The 10,643-nt window shown below is 41.7% G+C and overlaps 1 long non-coding RNA gene across 1 annotated transcript; it reads right to left on the bottom strand.

The window, feature by feature from the left end:
* Positions 1 to 3,847: 3,847 nt before the first annotated feature.
* On the bottom strand, positions 3,848 to 7,189 carry LOC123593042. The gene is made up of 3 exons (XR_006710078.1): positions 6,602 to 7,189; positions 6,020 to 6,119; positions 3,848 to 3,930 (listed from the first exon to the last, which is right to left on the bottom strand). It is a non-coding gene; the product is annotated as an uncharacterized LOC123593042 (long non-coding RNA).
* Between the last annotated feature and the right edge of the window lie 3,454 nt (positions 7,190 to 10,643).

The raw sequence follows: 10,643 nt of genomic DNA on the forward strand, positions 1-10,643 counted from the left end.
AGTGGTAAGTAAAATGATGCCATTGAGTCAATTAAGATGAAAATGACAAATGGTTTAATGGCTTTAGCAACAGAGACGTTAAGAGAACCTTGCAAAGGCACGCAATGTTGTCATTATTATTAAATTCAACGAGTGGAAAGAATGCTGAATTTGGAGTCCCGGCACTCGGGTTCAAGTAAGACATAATAAAGGAAGGAGATAAAAACATGAATGGTTTCCTCCCAGGGTGATTATCATGATCAAACGATATGAGGAAGTTAAGCATACTCTGTGGAACAGGAAGGGAAAGGCCAATGTCAACTCAAAAACATCAAGGTCACGGGGCGTGCGTGATCATTAAGTACCCGTAACTCCTTTTATGCTCTTGAAGACTGCTCAGCCACATCCCAGCCCCCGCCCCACCATGCACAGGCGCCCACGCACACACAGATTCTCTCAATAATACTGGAGACTGAATATGTATCATGGAGCTCTAGAAGGTTTAAGAGTTAAGCCAGCCTGTTGCAACTCTGGTGCTGCTGACATTACCAGACGGCATTAATTTAATTCCACTCAGTTATGCTTTTAAATTTGATTTGAGAAATGTGTCATAAAATGCTATTGAGAAGCGCGGTGCCGCATTCCTAAGCAGGCTGGGAGCCTGTGTCTGTTCTGGGAATCCTTGAGGAGAACGGCTTGAGTTCAGGTTGAGCCTGTGGACTTGAGGGAGTTTACTCTTTGCTGGGGTCTGGTGTCAGAGGTTTCCTGATCCCGGATTGCTCACTGTTGAGAGGAGATCAGGAGCAAAGCATAAGTCCCTGGGGAGTAAGGAAAGGCCTTGCAAAAACCAAGTGAAAGCATAGGGAAAATTATAATTTTAACAAATAACAGGGATGATTTAAAAGACTTTAGATATGAAATTGAGTTTATTTTAAAGTAATTCAGCTTATTTTTCATACTGGGTCATCAGAATGATTTTCTCAGTTTTCTTCTCTGGCCTCAGTTTCTCAGCACTCAAACTGGAAGTGATAGACTAGATCAGAAGTCTTCAAAGAGAGGCAAAGTTTTCTCAAAGTGCATACCCAGCGATCCACTGGTAGAAAGTGGTAGAAAATTCTGGACTTTCATTTATTTCTAGGGCATCTTTTAAAATCTGTAGGTCTTGTGTATATTTTTGGCATATAATATAAATAGCAAAATAGCAAGTAAATAAGTCTATAATGTATGGGTATCCTCCCTCTCTCTCTCTCTGTGTCTCTGTCTCTCTCTCTGTATGTATATAAGCATAGATAGATAGATAGATAGATGGATATATTCTGATACAGACATGTAACTACCATAATCTAAAGAATAATTACCTGATTGATCTCTCTGAGTTTTCATATCTTTTTTTTTTCTTAACAATTTTATGGTCCTGAAATGAGATATTATAATCATTGTGATTATCTCAAAACTGTGAAATGGCAGTTTGACTACTGAATGGAGTGCTCACCTGCTCACCTTTGGTTTTTTGGTGATTCTAAAAATAAATAAGTAACTCCCTTTACCAGGAGCTGAGTGAAGGCTCAGTGGAGGGTTGTCTCCATTTCCATAGGTCAAGAATAATCCACAGTGAAACTTCACATGGGGTCCTCAAGTGGTAGGTAGCAAGGGATTCTAATGTAGTCCAGGATGTCTCAGCTATAGTCCTAACTCTGTCACTAATTTGATGGGGAAGCATGGACTAGTCACTCCCCTCTCTTGGCCTCACAGTTCCAGTCTGCAGATTTGCAAGTGTGGGTTTCTCTGGATGCACATCTCAGCCCAAAGCTGGCTTCCTCAGCCAGATATTCTCTGACCCGTCTCTCGAAGGGCTGCTTCTTGCCCTGCTACAGTAACTCTTTATCATACATAGTATGATTCTTCTACTCCTTCGTAGAAGAGTAACTATCTGAAATTGTCTGTTTACTATTTTGTTCATGTGTTTATTGTCTGTCTCCCCTAACTAGACTGTGGGCTCCATGGAAACCACAGGGAACAGAGGCAGATGTACCAGCAGGCAAATGAAGTTTCAGCATTAGGACTCCGGGAGTTGCGTCAGCAATGTGAGCACATGGTTATATGTGTTTTCTTTTTTCTTTTTCAGAATTTTCAAAGGAGAGTATTGCACTACATAACTGATCAAGACTATCGTCTCTCTTTACTCTTACTCTCCTTGTGTTACAGTGGTTGGTGTGGGCCTTTTTGTATCCAGCTTAAAGGAATTTTAATTGGGTATATGTTTGGTGGGGTTTGGTGGGGAATGTTTTTGTGGTTTGTCATCCCTTCTGTGACTAGTTAAGTTACTGTTAGCAAGATTTCACAGGTTACTAAGGGGCAGAGCTAAGATTGAAATGGGTATTTGCGACTAGTACTGATGACCTTAGCGTTTTGAGTCACTGCTTTTTTGTAAGTTTAGTGACAAATCAGCAGGTATCTGTTTCCAAAATTTGCAAGTATGATAATATAAATCCAGCCACTTGCCAGTGTTTAACACTCATTCCAGACCTGCCTTTCTCACTGCAAGACATAGTTCTGGTCTCATTATCCATTGTCCAACTTGTTCACTGTACTCTTTTTGAACTACATTCTTGGCTCTATTAGACTGCCTTTTTCCATCATTTTCTTTGGTCAAAACTGTGTAGCTCAATCGAGTCTTTGTGTATTTTCATTCAGAGCTTGTTGATTTGGCATAAACTATAAACATCAACAAAGTTAGCATAAAAGTCATACTATGCCAATGCAATATGGACCTTGATCACAAACTGGTTCATGAATATTATCAACACAAAGAATATTTAAGTTACATTACTGCATGAGAAGACTTGAAATTCTCTGAAATCTCAATGCTCATGTATTAAAGAAATTTGATATCAGTTTTCTCAAAGTGACATGACTGCTAAATATTTACCTACTAATTTTCAATAACAAATTGGGAAGAATAATGGGAATTTTTTTGAAGTGTCAATTAAGAAAAAAATAGCACCAGATGGGGTAAAAGTGAATTTCCTAACCTGTCAATAGAAAATAATCATCACATCAATAATCAAACACATCATCATATGAAAACATCAAAGTATACAGATACAATGTAGATGACATTATAGAGGTATGGCATGTTGGTTATAAAGAAAAATTATGTTTTTCTGGCTTTTGTGAAATGTACGTCAGTATTTCAGTATTGTTAGTTGTTACGATTCTTTTCTAAGGTAAAGATTTACTTTCTAGTGTACATTTCTATTCATTATTTCTGTATTCATTACTTAAGGGGGCCCCAAGATTTTACAACATACAGGGTCCACCCTGGCAGCGAAATTGTGTTTTCTCTGAAACTTGTATTCTCAGATTTTAGAACCAGGAGAGATCCAACAAATGTTTGCAAGAATCACAAGATGTTTTCTAAGAGTGCTTTTTCAACTTGATTTGCTATTTCTTTTGAGAACTGTATGCTAGAAACTTTGACCTTTATTTCTTGGAGGCCACGGGGGATTGCTCCAAGGAGATCTGTTCCTGGTGAGGATTACAGAATCCACTTTTAACAAGCACCCCAGTGCATGCATAGGCCACCCTCTGTGACCCTCTGAAGTAGGCTCTGCAGCCTGCAAGGCCACCCCATGCACACAGAAACCTCCTCTTACCATCTGAGCTTACTGGCTGAGGCACAGTTAGGGCTTCCCTGTGGGTAGCCCATCCCTAAGGTCCTGGCTTCCACCAGTGAATCCGGTCACATATAAATTCCCTGTAGTCATGACACTGTCCCCTTCTACTACCATTGCCCCCCCCCCCCCGCCATCCCCAGTCTGGCTTGCCTCCTTTACCCCGTAATTCAACTTGTCCTCTGTTGATGATCTTGATATGAAACATACATATATTTTGCTCCAATATTTGGCAATTCTGTTGGGAGATCCGTAAAGGATAGATTGTATCATTCACCTGTAGGAACAAAAACAACAAAAAGTAAAGCAAAGCAAATTTTTTTTTTCCTTTTTGTCATTACTCCTTATGGAATAAAGTGCATACTCCTAAGCATGAAAATCAAGGTTCTCCCTTATGTGGCTTCAACCACCTGTCCTGTTAGATTTTAATTTACAAAGATTCAATGCTGGGAATGGTACAACCCTCTTGTCACCATCATACATGTGTTTTGGACTGCCTGAGACGTGTCCAATCTATGTGCACATTAAGACAAACAGTTCTTATCATTCTCTGAATTCCATATGTTTTCCCCCCTTTCTCATTATCCATGGTTATCTTACTATAGGTCATAGATTACTCAGTGGCAAAAAAAAAAAAAAATCCCCTTGATCTTTAGGTCAACTATTGGGATTAGAGAAGAGCACTGTACCCATCAGATATTTGCTGGGACCCTATTGAATTGAACCTGTGGTCATTAGACACAGCCTAGTCTTAATCTGTCCAGAGTTAGCACAATGACTTCTGTGACACAGTGGCTGACATATGATAGAAGATAATGGAAAGAGTGAATAGGTATTAATATTAAGGAAAGTTATCATCATCTTCATCTTTAAAACTCAAGAGTGTCCCAATAAGTAATAATAATAATAATAATAATAATAACAACAACAGCAACAGTAATTTTAAAAAACAGGGTCTTTTCTTTGAGGCAGGGACAGTGCTAAACACTTTTAAGAGTATTATCTTAGGGGCGCCTGGGTGGCTCAGTTGGTTAAGCATCTGACATTGGCTCAGGTCATGATCTAGTGGTCTGTGAGTTAGAGCCCTGCATCAAACTCTGTGCTGACAGCTTGGAGCCTGGAGCCTGCTTCGGATTCTGTGTCTCCCCCTCTCTCTGCCCCTCCCCTGCTCACGCTCTGTCTCTCTCAAAAATAAGTAAACATTAAAAAATTTTTAAAAAGAGTGTTATCTTAAAATGGCAGTTTGTCTTTTTTTAAATGTTTATTTATTTATTTTGAGAGAAAGAGAGAGAGCACAAGTAGGGGAGGGGCAGAGAGAGAGGGAAAGAGAGAATCCTAAGCAGGCTCAGCTCTGTCAGCACAGAGCCTGACACAGAGCTTGATCTCATGAACCAGGAGAATCACGACATGAGCAGTGATCAAGAGCTCAGCCCTTCACTGACTGAGCCAACTAGGCGCCCTGGCAGGTTGTCTCATTGTCTCCATTTTACAGATGATGAAAATGATGTTTAAAGAGAGTAAATAAATCAAAATTACACAATCAATAGGGAGCAGAGGCAGGATTTGAACCCAACTTTGACCGATTGTAGCACCGGTATGTCTTGTTACTATATCTTGCTTCTCATTCAATTAAGACAGAACAATTAATTACAATCAGATTTGTATTTATACTTTTCTTTCTCCTCCCCAAAAAACTCATCTTTGACTCCATGTGCACCATTAATTGTCCCCATCATCCTCTCTAAGAACTAGTTGAGAATTCTTTGCAGTTAATTTTTATCTTCTTTCTCTTTCTTTCCATCTTTGTCCTTCTGACACCAGTGGAGTTACATCTTCCTTGGCGGTTTCCAATCTCAACTAGCAAAGAATAAGGCTCTCGGCTCTGCAGGCCGAGAAAGTAACCTTGGCATAATGAATGACCTGTAGCTTCAGAACGCCTCTGGAATGCCAAATGACCACGGCTCCATGCCTCTGGAATGTGGAATGGCCCCTGCATTAGCCAGGTGACCCACAGCTGCACACCACTGGAATGAAAACTAGATTCTGGCTCCTAGAATACCAAATGTCCGCTCAAGGAAAAAACAACGGATAAGCCTTCCTGCTGAGGAGGAAGAAATGGTAGTGACTGCCATTGCTGCGATGAGATAACTATCTGTTAATACTAATAACACCTTATTCTGAGTCACACAACTTCTGTAAACCACCTGCTGAAAACTGTCTGACCCTCCCCAAATCGGAGAAACAGATCTCTTCCCATGGGTAGAAATGTGTTCCCCCTATTTTGTGCTTCCTATGCATTGCCTGAAAGAAGAAACAGAAATCTTGTTTCCAAAATTCATTTTCCCAGTGCATTAATTTGGACTTACAAAGCTTTGTAATCCATTTAGACAGCATCGGCATCTACAAAGTCCTGTTCAGAGAATGTAGTTCCCCAGTGAGGGCGCCTGAACCCTTCCTGGAAGTCGCCTGCAAAGGAGACAAGGTGTAAGGATATTTGCATCAATCATGTTCACTAACTGGGATTTTAATGATTCTCTCTTCCCCTTTCTTCTTCATCATCTTTTTTTTTCTTCCCAGTGCCATTCCTCAGTGAATATTTCTTTTTCTTCTTTTTTTTTTTTCCTTTCTCTTTTCTCTTGCATTTCAATGCACTGGCTTTAAAAGGAGGATTTGCAAACTGAGTATTAAAACTCCAGGGTACTACATCTCCAAAATCTATAAGACGATAAGAAGATAAGAGGCCAAACCCACTGAAAGCTTCCCTCCTGGTGCCTGTGGAACTTGCAGGCTGGTCTATAATACCCCTAAGCGAAAGCAATCTGCCCACCTCCTCCCCACCCAACCCTCCCTGCCTAATGCAGGCGGATAAACTTAGCATTAAAATTCCCACACTTTGGCAAATGAGTACCCAGGAGGCTGCTGACTCAATCAGAGCTTGTTTTACTTACAGTGTAGTACTGAGAAAAGGCCATAAACTCCAGCCTGACAGATCTGCGATGCTCATTTCAATATGCTTTCCCTGTGTGCGGGCTTGCTGATGAACTTTCATATTCCGCCAACAAAATATAACAAACATATTAACGACGTGTGGTAAATTGCCACTGGATATAGTGGGTCCTGATGACGGAAATGGTTGTGAGTAAATGAGATTGTCTGGCTGCCTAATACCACTTTGGGGTCCAAAATGATGCACTGCCTTGGAGGGAGGCGGGCAGAGGAAGAGGGGGAAAGCCAGCTAACAAGGGACACAGGTGCCCTTGCCCAGGGCAAATGGGGCATTGGAAACCCAAGACAACATTGTGTCAGAGCTATAGAGAGTGTCTCCTTAAACTCATTAATCTGATGTATATTAAAATCAAGACCCAGAGAGGAGATGTAAAAAGCCCAAAGCCACAGAGCAAGTATGTGACTCCTGAATCACAGCCCAGTGCTCTCCTGGTTGGTGGATTTGATTTATACCAAAAGCTGCCTGTAAGAGAGTAGTTGGACAGAAAGAATATAAAGAATGTTCCTGTGGCTCAAGTCAGTCCCGCATTCATCAGTAGCAAAATGCACTGCTGGGCTTGTCTTTCTCTTTATCTGTTGTGCTTGACCTTTCTTTTGGGTGCATTAAGGGACACCAAAGGGTGATTTGGACTAAATGTGCAGTCGTTTTCCTCTACTGCAACCCCAAAAGGACAAGTATAATTCCCTTTCAATTGTCATAGATTCCTAATGACCCATTACAATTCTGACTCCAATTCTAATGTGTGTGTGTTTTTCCCCCAAAACCACCAAGCCACTTTCTGATGGCTGCTGGGTGTTACAGTCCAACTTGATTCTGACACTGTTTACCTGGAGACAGCATCAGCGTCCCCAGGTTAAGGTCTCAGTCCCACGAAATTTTTCTCTACTTCAGATACTAGTCCCAAGTCTGGGCTATTACCTGTGCTTCTGACTGGTCACTTATTTCAGGTAAATTTAAGGTTTCAAGTTACCAAAAAGATTTTAAAAATGGTTTTTAAGTAGACATACCTTAAGGCATAATTGTTTAAAAGTTCACTTATAAACTTATATCTTAATTACATCTATTTGATTCATTGTTCTTAATTATGTTTAGATTAGTCATGAAAATTTCATGAGACAGTAAACAGCTAACCATCATCTTAAATTATCTTTCTGGCTGATAAATTCTGTACCATAGAGAACATGAGCTTATTTGACTTTTAGTAAAACCCGGGGAGAATAAAAGTATTATATTTAATGCTGATAACTCTAAACTCATGGTTATTTCAATTAAACAAACAAACGTAAACTAGCTTTTATTTACCAAAGATTACCCTAGGCCACATGAACTTGAAAAACATTTGGGTTAGGTTTTTTGTATTTCTGAGAGTACAGGATGCAAACTGAGATGTTATACTTTTTGCTTTAAAATTTCAGCCAGGAGAGATATGTAATCATTCAAAATTCACGAGTTTATAACAGGGCAGTTGCATCCAAGTACTGTTTCTGGCAGATGGAAGAAGTTAAGTTTTTCTGTTCAGATGGCTGAAGCTTTTTACTAATATTTGTGGAAAAGATTGTTAGGATTTTTTATAGGTTGAGTTTTCAAAATAGCCTTCCCCTCCTTTTTCCCTTCTTATAAGAATTCCCTTGGTTCCTGGAGAAGACCAGGTAGAAGAATTTCATCTCAAAAGGCACAGAGAAATAATACAGGTTCTACCAAGGGAATTTTTGTTGTCTAAGCCCAGATCTTATACCCTATCCGCAAGCCTTTTGAGAAGAATAGGGGAAGTTTTGGGATTGGTAAAAAAAAAAAAAAAAAAAAAAAAAATAGGTGGGCTTTGAGTTGTTTCTAGAGTCACATTTCTGTTGTTATAAAGACTCAATTTGTAGGACAAGGATAGTTGTTTTTAATTCCTCAAAGAAATGGACTGCAACCAGAATGATACAAAGAGGCTGATATATACACATCCTACTATATTATCTTTTATTTGTTTCTTTAGATCAGGGAGAAGATGTTCAACTAAGATGAAAATCAAAGGATTCCTACGTTCTAGATTTACAGCTGTGTGTCTTTGGAATGTTTTAGTAAATCCTTCCACAAAGGCTTCAAAATGGTTTTATTTGCTTCTGGTACATAGTTTCATTTAGTTTTGGGGGAAGGCCTTAAAAAATTCTTACTAGGCTTTAAATACCAGCTTCTAATTCGGCCAACTTCTGACCATAAGGCCACTTACAAAACGACGACAACAAAAGCTTTTGAATATCTTGTCAGGTTTCATCTGGGATAAACAGTATTCTTGGCAGTATTAAATAACCTCATGGACACAAAAGGCATCCCCAAAGAGGGTGAAAAAAATTTTCCCTCCCAAGATCCAGAGCCACTCCCAAAGATAACCAAAAGAAAGATTTAGACAATTCCTTTGAGATCTGGAAATCGTTGGTAGGACCCTAGCTACAAATGAAGTACAACCCACATTTCTGTCTAGCCATATTCTGGGGACCCCCAACCTGACAGTTGCCAAGCCAAGTGCTCAGGATACAAAAATGAGGGAGGCAAGGGCTATCCCTAGGAGGGAAAAGATGGACAACCAATGGGTACCTGACAGCCAATTCATAATCACCATTACAATTTTTTTTTTTTTTCTTTTCCTGCCAATGTTGATTTGGGAAGGAAAGGGCAACATGAAATTGTACTTCCTCTCTTGACCAGGCACCACAGATAGAAATCTGGAGGAACTGACTTTGGTAACAATTCTTACATTTTGCTGCCTTCTGCCAGTTCTCCCAGGATCCCATCTGCAGGCTCCAGAGCCAGTTGATGGTTCCAACATTTCTTATGGAAGGCACCAGAAACCAAGGGAAGAAAGGGGTGCCTGGGTGGCTCAGTCAGTTAAGCCTCTGACTTCAGCTCAGGTCATGATCTCATAGTTCGTGAGTTCAAGCCCTGTGATCAGCTCTGTGCTGACAGCCCAGAGCCTGGGGCCTGCTCTGAATCTTGTGTCTCCCTCTCTTTCTGCCCCTCCCTTGCTCTCTCTTTCTCTCTCAAAAATGAATAAATGTTAAAAAGAAAAAGAAACTGGAGGAAAAGTAGTTTTCCCTGTACCCTTTACAGCGAGTGTCTGGCCAAGACACCTTTATCTCCAGGGCACCTCCTAAATGGGTAAGCTTATCTAAAATGGTTAAAAGTTCTCCGTAATGGTCTCCGTAATTCAAGATTATCTTTGGTAAAGTTAACCCTGTTCAGCCTTAAAGCAAAATGTTACTCACCTGGGCCTCACACTGGACCCAGCCCAGCTTAGGTCGGATTCAGTCTGGTTCCTAAGGAGGAACCACTCCGACCCGGGCACATTTCAGCCCCAACTGGGTCTGGTTTCCACATCGGAACCACTCTGTTCCTGGAACCGGGGAGGTTTCTTAAGGGGACCCCGTCCAACTCCGGGCAGTTTCCGGACCCAGTGTAACTCTGGCCGGGTCAGGTTTCCCAGTCGGAACCGCTCTGTTCCCGGACCCGGCGGGTTTCCCGGTCGGACCCAGTCCAACTCGGGGTGGTTTCCGGACCCAATGTAACTCTGGCCGGGTCAGGTTTCCCGGTCGGACCCCGTCCAACTCGGGGCGGTTTCCGGACCCCGTGTAACTCTGGCCGGGTCAGGTTTCCCAGTCGGACCGAGTCCAACTCCGGGCAGTTTCCGGACCCAGTGTAACTCTGGCCGGGTCAGGTTTCCCAGTCGGACCCAGTCCAACTCCGGGCAGTTTCCGGACCCAGTGTAACTCTGGCCGGGTCAGGTTTCCCAGTCGGACCCAGTCCAACTCCGGGCAGTTTCCGGACCCAGTGTAACTCTGGGCGGGTCAGGTTTCCCAGTCGGACCCAGTCCAACTCCGGGCAGTTTCTGGACCCAGTGTAACTCTGGCCGGGTCAGGTTTCCCGGTCGGACCCAGTCCAACTCGGGGCGGTTTCCGGACCGAGGGTCACTCTGGGCGGGTCAGGTTTCCCGGTCGGACCAA

Source organism: Leopardus geoffroyi, chromosome D4, assembly GCF_018350155.1.
Source record: "Leopardus geoffroyi isolate Oge1 chromosome D4, O.geoffroyi_Oge1_pat1.0, whole genome shotgun sequence".
Lineage (NCBI taxonomy): Eukaryota > Metazoa > Chordata > Mammalia > Carnivora > Felidae > Leopardus > Leopardus geoffroyi.